Below are 18771 nucleotides of genomic sequence, written 5' to 3'. Positions count from 1 at the left end.
TAAAGACCGACCCTGTTCTGGGAATGATTATGATTCTGACTGACCTGAAAGGGGTAATTATGAAACCCCTGGATCATCAGGATCTGGATGTTCCCTACTTTTTCCATGGTGTGATCATGACAGAAAGTGTGGCTGTAGATATCTGGGAACACTTCCAGAAATGTCCTCCTGTAGGAGTTAATTATAAAGTAAATGTGTATAAAACAGAAAATAATATTGAAAGCTATCAAGGGGAGTAGATCTTAAGGGTTAATATTGTAGATGGACTACTTTGGAAAAAATCTTTTTCCCTTGGAGTATTAAGAAGTCATCGCATAATTGCCATCTCTCCACATTTTGTTCTAGAGTGCCTGGTTTCTTGATATCAGTGTGAGACCTGTTTTAAATAAAAATCTATTTGTAAAAATCCAGATCTGTAATATGTTCTAAATATCATTGTAGTGTCTTTTAACTCTAGATTAAAAATCACTTCATTTTCAACAAAATATTTTGATGTAAACATCAAATGTTTTGAAAACAAAGGGGATCTGTTTTTGTTGTTTTCTCTTTTATCTAATTTTTGTATCCATTTTGTCTGGGCATATTAAATGGTAAAAATATTTATAAGATTTGCACTAGGTGAATCTTCTTCAAAAGAAAATACGGAAGGCCACAGAGTCTGGGAATATTAATATCTTTTTAATAGATTGATCCCCCTTGATTTCTTATTCTGGAGTAAAGGTACAAGTTTTTCCATGAAAATTAGACACACAAATCATCTGACACAATGTATGACAGATGGAAAATGGTTGATGGGAATTTTGCTTTAATGCACATTGTTCATTGTAATTTTGCCCAGCTTAATGAACTGTGAATTAATAATGAGGAGCAACACATTCAACGTATTATAGTAATAAAGTGCTTTTATGGACATTTTTCATGTTTCCAGACTTTCTTGGCCACCCTGAACAATTTTAACTCAAAGGATTAAAAAATAATGGCTTATTTAACTGTGTTAAAATAGTCAACTTTGAAAAGGATATTTTCCTGTATGAACTTTTTCCTAATTGATCCCATTTGGTTCTGATCAGTAAACTTACCTGAGTAAGCTGCACTATTGAAAAAAAAGTGATCTGATAGAGTCTTAGATGACATACGGGACCAGAGTCCATTGCTTTCTGATTCAACGACATAAAGGAGTAAAGGGAAAAATTAATAATTATACATTGTTTAATTAGGAGAATAGAAAAACTAAATTTCTTGTAGAAATAAGCCCAAAGAGTCCTCGTGTCAGCCCTGCTCCTCTTAAAAGACCGTGACGCTGTAATACCAATGGATAATCTGGGAGACAACCAGCTGTCATTAAGATAGATTTTACCAAGGCAAGGGCAATAGGTTGCTTATTAGCAGTGAGAAATCAGTAGTCTTTTAGAAGTGTACCCTTTGGAAAGTGTGAGCTATATAATAAATGAAAGCCTTTCATTATTCATTGTTATAAGCCAGATGTAGATTAAATGTACACTACCTTCAATTCAGATATTAAAATATCCTTCCCTCAGTAATTTTATGAGGTAACATGTAGAATGGCAAGCATAGGCTAAGTCATATATTTTATAATCTTTCAAAACTTTTTTAAGCAATGTGTTAACCCTATAATGAATATAAAATGGATCCTAACTGCATGTCTTAGAAAATGTGCATTTCATAGAATTATTTAAGAATGAATCCTTAATAGCCCATCTTTTTAAGTATGTTAGCTGAACGTTATGATTGTGTAATATCATTTTAGGGCATTACCACATTTTAAGAAATAAAATAATATTCAGAAGCATAATTTTGCCAGAATGTAAAATTTAAAAGCAGAAATTTGACTTGTGAAAAATCCTCACATGATTATTGGCCTGTTAAAAAATAAAGCAAACCTCACAAACCTAATGCAAGCTATTATGTGCAAAATAATGTGCTAGTTACACAGCCCTCTGGGAAGTGAATGTGAGTCCGGATGCTTCTTTCTTGGTTTATTTCATTCCTAGAGTACCTTTGTTGCAGGTTTTTCTTATGTTCCCAAAGGAAACAAGTAAGCCATCTCAAGTTTAAGCTTTGTCCTCAATAAAGTAAAAAATGTGCCAGATACCATTTGACTGGATGATAACTAAAACTGGACAAATATTTTCTCTCACTGGAGACTGACAGTGTTTTAGTTGTGCTTAACATTTGTGATTCTCCTAAAAAAAGGGTACAAATGAAAACTTATGGTTACCAGGAGATAAGGGGGGAAGGATAAATTGGGAGATTGGGATTGACATATACACACGACTATATACAAAATAGATAATAATAACCTACTGTATAGCACGGGGAGCTCTACTCAATACTGTGTAATGGCCTCTATGGGAAAAGAATCTTTTAAAAAAGTGGACATATGTATATGTATAACTGGCTCCCTTTGCTGTACACCTGAAACTAACACAAATTTGTAACTCAACTATACTCCACTAAAAATCTTTTAAAATAAAAAAATAGAGTACTACATGCATTTCTAAGAAATAAACATTATTTTCTTTATTCTTCTAAAATAAATAAAAATAAAATAATGTAATATGTGATTTTCAAGCTAATGAACACCTAAGAAAGAAATTTGAAAATCTACATTTGGAATGTATAATTCTTTTGTTCAGAGGCAGTGACATTCCAAAAGAACAAAACTTCTCAAACATGTCCCCATTTAGAGTAATGCTGACAGTGAGTGTCTGGTGGATCTCAGAGGGGCACAACTGATAATATATTTATCATGCTGCCAGTTTGCTAAGTGGTTTCATATTCACTAAGAAAGGCTTGTCAATGGATACTGAAGAATAGATGTGAGGTCTCTGTGAGGTCTTTGTGCCAAGTCTCTGTGTGTTGTCTCTGGGTGAGATCTCTGTGTGAAGTCTCTGTATGAGGTCCCTTTGGAAGGTATCTCTGGGAAATCTGTTAAATCTGTGCTAGGTTTCTGTCTGAGGGTCTGTGAAGCAACATGAGGTCCCTGTGTGAGGTCTCAGTATGTGATCTCTGAGAAAGGTGTTTGTGTGAGAAGTCTCTCTTGAGAGGTGTGTCGCTGAAGTCTTTGTGTATTGTCTCTGGGTCTCTCCATTTCTTTTTTTCTTTTGGTCTCTCCATTTCTTGTCTTACTGTACCTTATGGAAGACGGAGCAGCAAGAGAAAGGCAAAGGGACTTGATTCTTTGTTTTCTTGCTGTTCCATCAGCATCACCTGTCTGTGGCACTCTCCCAGCAGGAGCCAGGGGGGTCCAAGTCCAGCTTCCCCATATTCCCAGAACTCACTTCTGGGTGCCCCTGAGAGCACCCAGCAGCAGCCAGGCTCAGGTCCCATCCCGGTCAACTCTTTCCTCTGGGTACCGACCCCTCCCACAAGTCCTGGCTCCACTCTCACTGCTCTGCCCATTCTGGAGGCTGCCTTCGGAATTGGGGCCCAGAGGGAGGGCCTGGCTCCAGGGAGAAACCAGGGGTGTGAGCAGTCCTGTGCTCACTCTGCCCCCTCCACCCCAGGTCACAGCAATTCCACGTGTTGAGGGGCCTGACAGGGATGGGGGATGGGGTCCATTTCTGTTGTCATCTGGATCAGGGGCATCAGCTGGAACAGAAATCTCCACAATGAGAAACACACCACCTGGAGCTGTGTCCACCACGCGCCCTGCACATGGCAGAAAGCACCAAATCACTCTAGAGAAATTCTTCCTCGTCTCCCTGCTTTTCCATATGGATGGGGGTCAGGAGACAAGAAAAGCTGTGCTAGAAGCAGATCAGTGGAACACCCCTGGATTGCACCCTGCCCCATCCACTTTGCCAGGTCACCTCCACACCACCACAAATCCTGTCTGATTGCTTCTTCACCTGCCAGGCTCTGGGGTGATCAAGGACTGGGAGACAGGCAAGGCTTACTACACAATCACAGGCCAGTCCCCACCTCTCCCCTGGAGCAGTCCTTGGGCCATGTGTTTACGTGAAGGTCACCAGACTAGGAGTCACATCCCAAGTTCCCTAGTCCTGGCTTTTACACCTATTGTTAAGTTATCCTTCCTAAAAGTCAAGAGGTGAGGATGTGTAAGCTTATTAAATATAGTGTTAAGAGATTAACCTTCCCTGATTTGCTTTACTTCTATAAGTTTGACCTTCTGTTTTGACCTAAAGGTGGTTTCTCTAGGTCTGTTATCTTAGAGTTGGAATAGGGTAGAGACCCTGGGGTGGGGTCATGATGAGCTACTGGACCCTTAACTTTTCCTCCCCTTTAGGCCTTTAGATGGTGGTTGTATGTCAGGGGCCTGCTCTTTCAGAACTGCACATTTATGGGAATCTGGTACCACTTTGCCTCCTTCCTTGGATCCAGGGATTTTTCTACACCTACGTCCCACCCTAAGTTCACAGTGTTTGACCATCAGATAGTTACTACCCACAGTCACACCCCTATTCCATTCATCCAAAACTCCTTCTCTGGGGTTAACATAGAGTGGAAGGTAGGTGACCCATGAACATAGCCATTCATTTATATGGGACTGCACTCAACACAGCCCTCAGCAGCCTCCCTGATACTCCCCCCACCTACACACACAGAGCTGGAAATGCCATCCTTGCTGCTGCTCTAGAGTCTAGGAAAAACAGAGGTGGGGGAGGGTGATGCTGTACATTTTATTATGCCTAAGCTAAAAGGGGTTCATAGGGCATATCTCAATCCCAGCCTTCAGCAGAGAGAGAAGGAACTCTTAAGAGCAGATGTTGGATATTCCCTACCAAGAGATCCAGGGGCAAGATTTCTCCTGTTTCTGAACTCAGAGCCCATACTCTGTTCCCCCCAAACTTCCATCCACTTGGCTCTGACACTTCCTGGAGCCTGAATTGCAATGTCCAGCCCTATCGTGTAAACCTATCCACTACAGTTGCATAAAGTTCAAAGTAGCATAGAAGAAGGAGAAAGACTGGTTGAACCAGATCCTTGGGTGTGGGCTTCATAGGTTTTTCCCATCTCATTGTTAGAGTAATTTTGGTTTGTGTAATGACAGTATCATAAGGTGCAATGAAGGGACACGAGACAAGGAGCAAGCTTGTGATGCTACTGTCCACCTCCCTCCATGCCCCTCCCTTCTAGAAGACAAAGTGCACAGCACAGACAGCAGCCATTACACTATGCTTTTATTAGAAAAAATATATGTATATATATATATGTATTGGGGAACATTCAATATCTTGGATGTGCTAATGAGAAAATCATTTTCTCTACATGGACTGAATTTTTACTTGGAGACATGTTTTCCTACTAAAGGGAAGACTAAAGAAGGATTTTACTGTCGACCAGGCAAGACACCTCCCCAAAGATGACAATGCCTTGGACAGTAGTGTTGATGGCGGGCTGGGGCACCTGGAATCCTTGGCCCATACTGGCAGGTACTAACTGGAAACAAACTCTTCTTGGGGGGCAAGGATGGGAGGCACCTTAGGCCCAGCTGCTCATCGTCGAACCTTACACTTTTCAAACTATGTTGGTGTCTGACTTCCCTTTCCCTGATAGAACAACTCTGGCCCTTGGAGGTGGCTTTATGACTGCAGGCTGTATAACCCATCATTCTCCCTTGCTCTGGGTAGGAGGTAAGCCTGTGGTAGCAGAAACACCCACATACTGGGACTTGGAATTCCAGTTTGTGTTCATTTAACTTTGTGGCATGAAGTCCATGGTGAATTGCTCTGTTTTCTTCTGGGATCTGTCCAACAGCTGTCATGCGTGCCCGACCCTCAGCAGTCTCACTCTTCAAGGTTGATCTGCTTTTGACTGATCCGTGACTCTGGGCAGTGGCTGATATGGGCTTTTTTTTTTTGCAGAGCATCTCGACCATTGACTTTTTTCTTGGGGAAAATCCACTTTAAAAATAGCCTCATCCTTTTTCTGAGGAGGCTTTCTGGAGGGCTATGTTTCTTCTCTGGCATGAGCTGGAGACATCTGCTCCCAATAGAGTCTGTTATTCCCCTGACCTGGGCAGGGCGGCTCATACTTCCAGCTTGAGAGGTCCCTAATTCTTTAAACCTTTCTTCATGCTCTCCTGGTTTATGCCTCCTACAGTCCTCTCTTTTGTAAGTAGGGGCAATCATCTTGCTCTGGCTCCTCCATGAGTCTTGGAGTTTTGAAGTTTTGGGCTTCTGCTGCCCTAGGTGGCTCCTTTGGGCTTCCATAAGGCCACTTGGCTCCTGGGAAGCTAACCTGTCTCTGGTGGGGACTCTCTGGGGATGGCACTGAGGCACCTGAGAAGCCAAGTTGTCTGCAGCAAGGAACCTGTGTTTGGGAAAGTCCTGAAGCTGGTTGTCTGACTGTACCTTTACTTTGGAGTTAAACTCACTGGCAACCTCCATGTTAAGGCATGGCTCACCTGGATGTTGGAAAACAGACAGTCTAGGTAGTAGAAAACTTCTACTGGCCCCTGGCACCTCTAAACTCCTCATATGTACATTTGTGGTTTGGGATTTTGTCAACACTTTGGTTTCCAAGATAACACTAGACTGTGGTTGAAGAGCAGGAGACTCCTTGGCCTCCACAGCCTCCCTGGCCTCTTCACCTCTCAAAGATGGGGATCCTAAGTTCACCTCCATCACTGTTACCTTATGGCAGGGGTCTCGTGAGGCCTGACCACCACTCTCCTCTCTTGGCTCATTCCTGACCATTGCTGAACTTGGACCTGGCTCTAGGCTGTCCCTCTTGACCCCTTCCACACTCTCACTCTTCCAGGTTCTGCCCACAAGGCTGAGTGTGAGGGACTGAGAAGGTGGCCTGCCCTCCTGTCCAGTCAGTGAAGCCTTTGAGGGCCCATGGTAGTCAACAGATGGAACCGCTCCCAGGGTACTCTGGATTTCCTTACACACAGTTGAGGGGACAAGGAGAGGCCTCTTCAGGGTAGGAACTGACTCTTCTGTTATCACCTTCTCTCCTGAATGAGCCCGAGGAGGTTTCTCCAGGAACTCAGCAAACTTGACTGTTGAGTGGGACCCAGACACACAGGTGGCTGAAGGGGAAGTGGCAAACTGCAGAACGGTGGAGGGTTGGAACTTTTTCGACTTAAAGAGATTTATGGGCTTGAGGACCTTGAGGGGTAGGGTCCACCTGTGCTTTACCCAAAACCTTTTAATATGTGCTTCCAGCACCTCTCGAGTGTCTGGATCAGGGAAGGAAACCCTACAGGAGGTGTTCATGCAGGGTTCCCAACCCTTCAAGCAGTATCTTCCACAGGCTCCAGCAGGCACGGCTTTGCACGTCTCACCAGGAGGGTCTGGACATGAGAGCTGATGAAAGTTGCCCTTGCCAGGAAGCCTCCCCAGGCAGCTGTAGGAGAGCAGATGGGGCCAGGATGGCCGGACAGGGCAGGCAGGGGTGGGCACCTGCAGCCCAAGAACCCTCCTCTGCCCCCACACTGACTTCTTAATGCTCCTGCTCTCCCTCACCCTAGGGCCTTAGCCACGCCCTCCCATGGCTCCCCCTCCCAGGGCTGGGGTCACATTAGAGGCTCTGGGAGGAAGGACGACCCAGGAGAGAAGGGGAAAGATTCTTTACCTTTGCAGAAGTGAAACCAGGTCGTGAGTCCCCTCCAGTTCTTCCAGGCAATCTCTGAAAGCTGGAAATCAGGAGACTGGGTCATGGTGGTGAAGGCAGAGGCCTAAGAGTCTTTCAGGAGGCTGAGTGCAATGACCCTTTAAGGGAAATCTTTGGAGGATTAGACTCTGGAGCCCAAGTATCAGTGTCCAAGGCCACATGTCCCTGACAGTGATGGTAAGTCTCACTTGAAAAGGGTTTGTCCTTTGCAAAGTGCTTCCACGTTCATTAGGCTCTGTTAATTAGGCTCAGGCTCTGTTTCCTGAGGAATAAGCTCTGCCCCTGGCATCCTCAGAGACCGTGAAGCTGGGCCCTCAGGATTAGGAGAGATGGAAGCTAACTCTCGGGTCGTGCAGGGCTGAATGGCAAAGGCTTACCTTTCAAAGATCCACTTTTCTTCCTACTCCTGCTCCTCCCCTTCAGCTTTACTTGATGCTGAGAGATAAGAAAAAGTGAGGGGCTAACACCCAACTCTCACTGTCCTCTATCTAGGCAAGCTGTGTTCATGAACAACATGACTTTCTACATTTAACTAAAACTCTGTGGGGTTTTTTCCCCTTTTACTTATTTTTAACGTGGATAACAATCTTTTCAGTTTTTCTTCTTTGAAGAGTGCAAAGAATTTTTTTTTTTTTGGGGGGGTATGCGGGCCTCTCACTGTTGTGGCCTCTCCCGTTGCAGAGCACAGGCTCCGGACACACAGGCCCAGCGGCCATGGCTCACAGGCCCTGCCACTCCGTGGCACGTGGGATCATCCCGGACCGGGGCACAAACCTGCGTCCCCTGCATTGGCAGGGGGACTCTCAACCACTGCACCACCAGGGAAGCCCAAGAAGGATTTTTTAAGTTTTAATCACCATAGATTTCTTCTGTCACTGTTCCTCTGATCAAAAAACACACATATCCTCAGACCTAAATGCCCACGTGAGCTTTGTCAGATAGGATTCTGCTTCCCAAGGCCAGACCTCCACTCCAGCCTCTTCTCTCAGGCTCTCAGGGGCTCAGCCCCAACACAGAGGAAGGTCTCACTTGAGACACCCGCTGTGGGAAGGTGGCTGGTGAACCAGGGCTCAGGGGTCAGCCTTCCTGCAGAGATTGAACTCTTCGTAATCCAGTCCTTAACCATTAGTCACTGCATTTGGGACTTGCCCTGGAGCCCTCTACCATACCTGAACTCCTGGTCTAAGATCTTAGGCTAGAAATCCTCATGCCCACTCTAACCCCTCTCTGGCCTGGCTTTTCCCTAGAAGGATGATGTTCTATACTTTTCTGAGAGTTCCCATCTCAGGAGTCTCTCTACGTGGTTTAGAAAAGTGGAAATAAGAATAAGAAAAAAAGAGAGAATCTCTGCTGGGATTAAGCCAAAGGTTTCTTACCTTCCTGATGTTTCTATGTTTCCTAGGTGGTGCTAAGAATAGATTACTCTGGAAGCAGTGGAGTAACATTAGGAAGAGCCCCAGTCCACACAGGAACCCAAGGATGATCTCAATCACCCAGGAAGTTGGGCTGGATCTCAGCCAGATAGCAACAATGTCTTTCAAAGAAAAGAGATTCTCCATCTTCTGAACTGCATTGCTGCCCTCAGGCAACAGAGCACTGGGAGTTCACTTGATGGCAGAACCCCAGGCCTGCATCACAGAGCTGTGGCCTTGTCACAAAGGGCTCCTGAGTGTGGGGGAGGGGCAATACGAGAAATAGGCTGAATCACTGCCCCTCCTTCCCATCCACACCCACAGACACCTGCACCCTCCTGGGGCTTCCAGATCCCTCCTTCCAACTACTCTCATCCTGTCAGAGAGACCTTAGCCAATTTTCTCTTCATTCCATCTGGAACCTGGTTCCTTCATCCATTACAGACCTTTACTTGAGGCCCACCAACTTGATAACTCTTGAACATCTTAAGCTGACCCTGGAAGACTGGCTGTTTCACAGACATTTTTACTCAGGATTTCCTTTGTCCTCAGCTCCAACTTTCCCACATCATGTATGTGTCTTGTGTAAACCCAGGGATAGAACTTGAATTTCTTTTACACTTATTTAGTTTTGTGAATTTTGAATAGTGTATGTTTTGCCTCATTTTCTATCAGAGGGAACTACACACAAAAATTAAAATAATTTATTTTTCAAAATTCATAAGTATGAAAGAATTATAAATAGTTATGTAATAGGGAAGAACAAATCTGCCTCCACATGAGATCTTTTTTACTTTAATCTTTATGCTTTGTTGCCTGAGCTAACTCTGTCCATCCCTGTGATCCAGGCTGGCTCTGCACTTTTTGTAAAACAATGTTGCCTAGAGCCTGAAATATACAGGATAGACTATTTCTAAGGCTCTGACTTTTTTTTTTTAATAAATTTATTATTTATTTATTTATTTATGGCTGTGTTGGGTCTTCGTTTCTGTGCGAGGGCTTTCTCTAGTTGCGGCGAGCGGGGGCCACTCTTCATCGTGGTGCGCGGGCCTCTCACTGTCGCGGCCTCTCCTGTTGCGGAGCACAGGCTCCAGATGCGCAGGCTCAGTAGTTGTGGCGCACGGGCTTAGTTGCTCCGCGGCATGTGGGATCTTCCCAGACCAGGGCTCGAACCCGTGTCCCCTGCATTGGCAGGCAGATTCTTAACCACTGCGCCACCAGGGAAGCCCCGGCTCTGACTTTTAAGAGCCCATTCATGGAGATAAAAAGTTGCACAACAGAGAATAATAATTGTTTTGTTGGACGTTTACAGGAACACATGACCTGACCAGGATCTGACCCATCTGGCCAGCCCCTAGAACAAAGGATCCAACACCAAGATATTTGCAACAATTAGTCATGCCCCTCCCTCACCTTGCCTTTAAAAAGGCTTTGCTGAAAGCCTTCAGGGAGTTTGGGGTTTTTCCTGGGCATGAGCTACATGTCTTCTTGCATGGCACTGTGTAAACCTTTCTCTGCTTCAAACTCTGATGTTTCAGTATTTAGCCTCACTGTGCATCAGGCACACAGACTTGCATCTGGTAACAGTTAAACCTTCAAATGATGTTTTTGTAAGTTTGTAGTGTTTATAATTCTGGAGTTAGTAAATCTTTAAACTGCACAAAAACTTTTGGAACACACTGCAAACACGCACACACACACGTACTCATGTTCCTTAACCAATCTAGTACTTTCAAATCCAATAATCCATAATTTTCTACTTAAAAAAAAATCTTTCATATGTTGTCTCAACCCAACTTCTTAGTTTGCAATGATAAGACAGTCCCCACTCTCCAGATAAATTTTGAAATATGTGGTCTTAATCCATTAGGGCTGCTATAACAATATACCATAGACTGGGTAGATTAAAAACAACAGACATTTATTACCACAGTTCTGGAGGCTGGGAAGCCCAAGATCAAGTCACCAGTATGGCCACCTCGTAGTGAGAGCTCTCTTCCTGGTTCACAGCTGGAGCCTTCTCTCTGTATCCTCATATGATGGGAGGAGGCTAGAGATATCTCTAGAGTCTCTTTTATAAGGCACTAATCCCATTTATGAAAGCTCATAAGCACTTTTGCACGGCCCCGCCTCCTATCTTTAAGAGGTAGGATTTCAACATGTAAATTTTGAGAGAACATTAACATTCAGACATGTGCACTCATTCTATACCCGGAAGCTAGGAATGGGTTAGGGTGAGCCAAGGTCCTGACCCTAAAGGGCTGTAGGGTGAAGAGTAGGACTAGGGGTCAAACCCTTGGGGCTGAGCCAGGTCTTGAGCAGCCTCTTCAGATATTCCTAGTGTGTTATGGATGTATTCTCTTTTCTGAGTGTGCCTTGCCTTTCCTGCCCCATCCTCCCAGGCCCCTGAAGCTTCAAGTCCAGCCTGAACCATATAGAAAGGGAGCTTTGAGTCTTACACAAAATTCCCTTATGACATCCCTTAGCAGTAACACAAGATTCACTGAAGGATTCACATGGTAAATATGTCTTAATGCCCCATGAGGGCTTTAAAATAATGTGTATTCTCTGCTTGTTGGTCATAATTTTATACACTTTTAGTGGGAACGTGGGCATGTGAGTTTATTTGGCTATACTGCCATGAATGTGCACTTTCACAAACATATCTCCTACATCTACTATTTTTCCTACAGTCTTTTCCTCCCATATGATATTCTCACCTTAATTCAACCTTTTATCAAAATTTAGACTTAGGTCTGTCACCATGTGGACATGCTTTGTAACAAAATACCTTCAACCGAGGAGGTCACTGGAAGGCCTGGACCAGCTATCTTGGTTCCATGATAGTAAGCAAAGGATCGCAAACTACCAGGTTAAGCTTAAGCACAAAGCAAAGTTGATTTAAGCATAGGTACACTCTCAGAGAGGGAGAGAAAGAAGGAGAGAGAAAGAGCAGGCTGTTTCTGAGAACAGGCTATTTCAGCGAAGTGAAGCAAGCCCAAAGCAAAGTATATCGAAGCAAAGGTACACTCTCGGGATGGGGCGGGGGGATGGGTGTACTGTTTCTGCAAATTGAAAGCAGCATTCCTATAAAGGCTTACGAGCGCTTTTTTTTTTTTTTAAAGAAGATGTTGGGGGTAGGAGTTTTTATTAATTAATTAATTTATTTTTGCTGTGTTGCGTCTTCATTTCTGTGTGAGGGCTTTCTCTAGTTGTGGCAAGCGGGGGCCACTCTTCATCGCGGTGCGCGCGCCTCTCACTATCGCGGCCTCTTGTTGCGGAGCACAGGCTCCAGACGCGCAGGCTCAGTAGTCGTGGCTCACGGGCCTAGTTGCTCCGCGGCATGTGGGATCCTCCCAGACCAGGGCTCGAACCCGTGTCCCCTGCATTAGCAGGCAGATTCTCAACCACTGCGCCACCAGGGAAGCCCCTTACGAGCGCTTTTAAGGAGCATTTTGCAGAGAGGCGGGGGTGAGTGACAAGGATCATTATTTGACTGACAGTCCTGAGCTATGTAACAAGTTTTCTGCTGCGCATGCTCTCATCCTTGAATCCCCAAGAAATGCCTACTGGGTGGGGGGAGGGGCAAAACCACATGTAATTTATGGTAATTATGGTATAATGAGTTTGGATTTACTATAGGTTATACGCCTGTCTGGTCTGGGCATGCACAGCCTGGAGAAGTCCCCTTGTGTTACTGTGCCTCTCTTTATCAGGATAAGCTGCCCACCACCAGACCACAGTCTTTCCCGTTCTGGGTGGAGTCAAGGGAGAGTCCCCAGACGGCTGCGTGTGACTCAATTTCTTCTTCTTGTCTTTCTCACCACCGTCACCTCCTTGCTGCTAATGTCTGACTAACTACCTAACAGGTCTTCTTTGCATTCATATTTGCTCCCTAAATTTTCTCTATTACTTTATTTTCAATATGTTTTGTTTGGTGGGGATTTTTTTTGGAAATTTAAAAATCTTATGATAACATTTACCTTGATTTCTTTAATTATTGTTCTACTGTTATTGATTTCTGCCATCTTATTTTATGCTTTATTTTCTACATTTTCTTTATTGTTTCTTTTTTTCCCTTCTTTGGCATCTTCCATTGTACAGGTCAAGGGTACTTATGTTTGTTTGACATTTGGGAATTTTTAATATTGTAATGGTTTTATACCTTGAATTATGTTAATTTTCTCCTCAATTTCTTACCCGTGGGTGAAAAATGTTCCCTGCCATATCAGTACACAAAGGATGTTGCAGCCATCAAGTCAGACGTCAAAGCAGGAACCCTCAACTGTGCACCTTGAGGGGATTCGGGATGGAGAAAAACAGGGTACTGATTCTAGAGTTAAGGTGCATATCAAAGGAATGATTTCACGGAGCCCAGATTCTTTCATCTTCTCATACATAGAAAAGTGCTAAAGTCCTTAACTTGAGATGTCTAGTTTTCTTTAATTAATAGTAACCTTTTGATGTTCTGACTACCTGGTTTTGGTTGACTCCTCCCTTAGGTCTTCTGAGCAGTTCCTCAGAGTGATCTGACAGGCTGTGTTCTGGGCTTAAGTCCTCAGAAAATCTGCCAAATAAAACATAATTCTCCTTTTGGGTTGTGCATAGTTTTCAGTCAGCAGTCTTGGCAACCAATGAAGGGGCCCAGAGCAGACTTTTCTTCTTTGCCTGAACTCTATGAGGATCCAGAGTCCTGGCACCAGCAGAGGCTTCTTGGGCCTGTCCGCTTTCTCAGAGAGTCCAGGCGAATTTGGGTGAGTATCTCCTGGTTCTTGGATCTCCAGTTTTGGTTGATGATCCTAAGTTTTATTCAGTGGTGTTCAACTCTTCTCTTGAGTAGTAGGTTATCCTTGAAACTTGGTTTCAAGAAGAAGTACTTGGATCATCCTCAGTGAAAGACACTGGGAAGATTTTTACTCAGTTTAAACACTGAGAGCTTATCCTCAGTAGAAAAACACTGGGAAGACTTCTGCTCAAGTGGGTTAGCCTCACTTAAAAGACACTGGGAAGATCTTGCTCAGTGTAGACACTGTGGTTTATCCTCAGCTGAAAGACTGGGGAGACTTTGCTCAGGTGAAAGACACTGAGTAAAAGTTGGACTGGGTAATTAGGTGGAAGACTAACCTGTCTTCCTTGAATTGGCTACTTTAATAGAGTTTGACAAAATAAAAGTGATCTTCACAAATTGAACTCAGAATGGGGAACTTAGCTTTCAATACCAAAGAAAAGGGAACAACAGATTTCTAGCCTCCAACGGATATCCTGGCCAGGTTTATGTCCATACAAATTTTACATTTACAAGTGCTTACTTACTTGGGACTTAAAGAAAATCTTGCCCTAAAAACGACTAAGATAGGACTCTTTTATTGCATATGCAGTTAAGTTAGAAAAAGCTGGCTCGATAAAAACATCTTTTCAGAATTCTGACTTCAAAAAAACAAAAGGCTTTCTAGGAGAAACTTGCATTTCTCTTCCTGTGTCTTTGAAATGTAAGTGTTCTGATATTCTTCTGTGTGTGTGTGTGTGTGTGTGTGTGTGTGTTTTGAGAACTTGGTCACTACCATCCAAAAGTACTTATATGGTGTACATTTGGCAGCCAGTCAAATAGACTGGGATTCTGAGCAGTCTTTTGTCTGACTGTACAACTCTCAGGGGCTTTTTGCCATCTTAACCTTCATTGTGTCAGCCTGTACAACAAAGACCATTACTTTCTTAAACTACTTTTGGGAGTAAACTTTCTGCATCTTATTTAGACAGCATCCTTTACACTCTTTTGTGGGGAAGCCTCTTGCGTCTTATTGGTTTGAGTCACTATTAAGGTATACCTCATTTATGGCCAGATGATGGATCCTTCAAATTGGAGAAACTTCTAAATTGGTAAATTTTTAGAGAGCTCTCATTATAAACAGCTGTTTCATTGGCTCCTATGGGGGGGCAGAAATGCTGGAAATTAGTCATATAATGGTTAACCTAAAAACTCCTTTAGTTTCAAACAAACCCAAAAAATTGGTTTGGGAAACCTTATTTGTGGTCTCTGCTTCCCCTAAATGGGTCTTACAGATGCTAATAAAAACATTAGAATAATTATTGTTAATTAGGTTAAGTAACAGGGAAAAAAACTGAAGGAAAAGCCTAAAAACTTTTTCCCAACAAGGTGGAAATTTTAAAGGGACTTCTCCTAAATGAATAAGAAATCTTTAGATGGTTATTTTAAAGTGGGATAAATAAAACAGACATTAATGAGATAAATCAAAGATTGGATACAATACTACCTAAGATTGGATGGGCCAAAGGGATCTCCTACTTGTCATCAACATTAAAGGGCCAGACCCAAACAAGTCTGCCCTATTTACTCCAGTTTAAAGTACGTATATTTTATTACATGTAAATTTTATACACGTAAAATTACACTGAGATACCTGACCAACAATTACTTGGGACAAAAGTTAGACCAATTAATCAAGTTAAAAGATTGAAAAAAGTGCCTGAGTCCCTTGGTTCAACCACTCTCTGGGGTCCCCAGAGTCTTTATAAAAATTGGTATGTTTAAATGGGCATTGTGTAAGATAATTACCTCTCTTTTGCCTAATTATATTGTGTGGGATAGACATGTTTCACTGGGGAATTCTTCCCCTGCCTGATATTATAAGACGGCATATGAAGGAAATATTAATTAAACATACTAAAGGAAACCAGTGGGATTACCTGAGCCTATACAATATAAAGTAAGAACTGACAGCTAATATTTAAGGGATAATAAAAATAAATAATGGAGACTTTACTCTGGGTCTAACCTGTGCACTCAGAAAGAGGGTCTTTGTTGAATGCCTTATGCAAGTTTAGAAGGTATGATCAATTAAACCATAAAGTTCTAGACTATAGAATTCTGAAATTTCAGTCTAGTTGGAAATCTTCTCACTGATACAGAAAAGCAAGTTAAAGAAAACGTAGTTGGGCAAATCAATCTTTTAATATTATTTAGGTGACAGGCCAGTTCTTTGGGGAATTAAAAGCAACTGTCTTTGTCTTGCAAATCGGTACAAATCAGAAATGTAAATACAGACCACAATGACCTGAGACTGAGCCTAATTAGCTAAATTAGGTAGAACCTGAAACCAAGGTTAAAAAGGGGAAAAAGTGGCCTTTTAAAACTCAAACTGCTGATTAGTCAGTCAAGAAGACGGAGGAGTAGGAAGATATGGAGTTCATATCTCCCCACAAATGCATCAAGAATACATCTACAAATGGAACAATTCTCCCAGAGCACCTGATAAACACTAGCAGAGGACCTCAGGCACCTAAAAGGACAAGAAAGATCCCCACGTAAGCAGGTAGGACGAAAGAAAGAAGGGAAAAGGAAGAGGAGATGAAGTGGGACGTGACCTGTGACCCTGGGCGGGGGAGCGGAGCTGAAGGTGAGAAGAGGTTCCCCGCATCTGGGGAAGCAGCGGGGAGAGAAGCTGGGGCAGAAGGAGAAATTTGGTGGCTCAGAGAACAGTGCAGCAACCAGTCTGTGGCAGGCAGGAGAGAGTGAGGCCTACACAAGTGGTCTGGCCACAGCTCTGCATGCCCCAGCCACTGGGGACCACTGGTGCACACGGGGGCTGAGTGTTGGAATGTGGGGTTTGAAGAGCAGACCCAGGAAGGGAAATGATGTTGGCTGTGAGGAGACAGCTCAAGGGGATAGGAGTGAGGAGCTCCACAACAAGGAATGCTCCTGGAGGAAGCCCAGACCAGCAGAGAAGCAAAGTGCCACTGCTGCGTGATGCACAAAGGGCGGGGCCCCCATTGCAGCCTCTCTCCTCACGCACTGGCCCCTGCCTCCACAGGCACTAGGAAGGGCTCCTGCTAGAGTGGCTCACGGGCCCCCAGCCATCATCACCTCAGCACTCTCCTGCTTGGGTGGCCCATTTGCCCAGCTTGCCACCTTGACTCCCTCCTGCCTGACAGGCTCGTACATCCCATAGCCACCCAGCACCCTCTCACCTGGGCAGCCTGCCTGCCCTGATTGCCGCTTCTACATCCTCCTGCCTGACAAGCTCGTGTGCTCCAGCAGCCTTGGGAGCAGACGCCAGTGGGTGGCCCACATGCAGAGATGGGGCTGAAGCCACAGCTGAGTTCCAGGGAACATGCAACTAAGGAAGAAGAGCTGAAATCTCTCCTCATGGCTGTGCAAATCATGGCATTACACTTCCTCTGATGGCTTCCTAAATTCAGCACCTGGGAACATCCCAATGGACAAGTGCTCCTGCAGCTGAGACAGGTCTGGCTTTAGCAGCTGTGGGTTTTGTGGGCACATACATGCTGGGGTTTGGCCAGGCCAGAGTCTGAGCTGCCTCCGTATCTCACATAGTGGGTCCAGGTACATAATTACTGCAGTCCTGGGACCTGACCTCAGTGGATCTGGGCCAGTGGCCTGGTGGAAATGATGCCTGAGTCACCAGGGCCAGTTGCCGCCATAACCACGGTTAAGGTGGGACTGAGAGCAGTACCAACAGCAGTGTACTTTGTAAGCCTACACAATGGGCGGAAAGGAGACAAAACAGAGCATACCCACAGGTGAACACCTCCAGAGGAGGAATACTCAATGGCTTCTATCCCAGTGGGGGTGCTCCAGTCCTCCCGACCTCACACCGCAGATCAGAAACACAGCTAAGAAACAGACCTGAGGGCCTCTGCTCCAACGACTAGGGATCAGAACCCAACCCTGACAAGGCAGTGACTGCCACAGAGGAAAGGGAAACTTCTGCTGAATAAAAATCAAAATTAAGAAAATCAACAGGAAAGATCAAACTTGGAAAATGTTTGCAATCTCAATATCTGGCAAAGAACTCATATACAGATTAAAGAATTTTTACACTTCAAAAATAAAAAGACAATCCAATGGGAGAAAATGGCAAAAATATATTTATGGATATGTTTTATATATATAAATGTAAAGTATATGTATCCATGAATATATGCCTATTGGCTATTTGCATGTCTTCCTTTTATTTTTAAGTGCCTAATTACATTTTATATATATATACACACACTATTACATATAAAATAGGTAACTAATAAGAACCTACTGTATAGCACAGGGAACTCTATTCAGTACTCTGTAATGACCTATATGGGAATAGAAACTAAAAAAGAGTGGATATATGTATAACAGACTCACTTTGCTGTACAGCAGAAACTAACACAACATTGTAAATCAACTATACTCCAAAAAATTAATTAAAATATTTACATATATTGTATACAACATATATATTAACTATATATTATTTATATATATTAGAGATTGCTCCATCAAAGACGTACAAATTATAATTATGATGAGATACCACTACATACCACTATAATGTCTAAAATTTAAAAAACTGTTAATATCAAGTTTTGGTGTGGACCTAGAGAAACATGAATACATTGTTAATGGGCTTGTAGCATGAAAGCTTTAAAGTTAAATATACATTTACATATGACCAAGCAATTACCTAATAGTTCATACTTATCCAAGAGATATGAAGTCTTAGGTCACACAAATTTGTTCACAAAAATGTGTAACACCATTATTCATAATAGGTAAAACTGGATATGACCAAAATATCCAAGATTTTTTTTTAAACATCTTTATTGGGGTATAATTGCTTTACAGTGGTGTGTTAGTTTCTGCTTTATAACAAAGTGAATCAGTTATACATATACATATGTTCCCATATCTCATCCCTCTTGCGTCTCCCTCCCTCCCACCCTCCCTATCCCGCCC

The sequence above is a fragment of the Mesoplodon bidens genome (genome assembly GCF_964165515.1).
Source record: "Mesoplodon bidens genome assembly, contig: HAP1_SCAFFOLD_49, whole genome shotgun sequence".
Classification (NCBI taxonomy): Eukaryota; Metazoa; Chordata; class Mammalia; order Artiodactyla; family Ziphiidae; genus Mesoplodon; species Mesoplodon bidens.
This window is presented reverse-complemented; position numbering follows the sequence as displayed.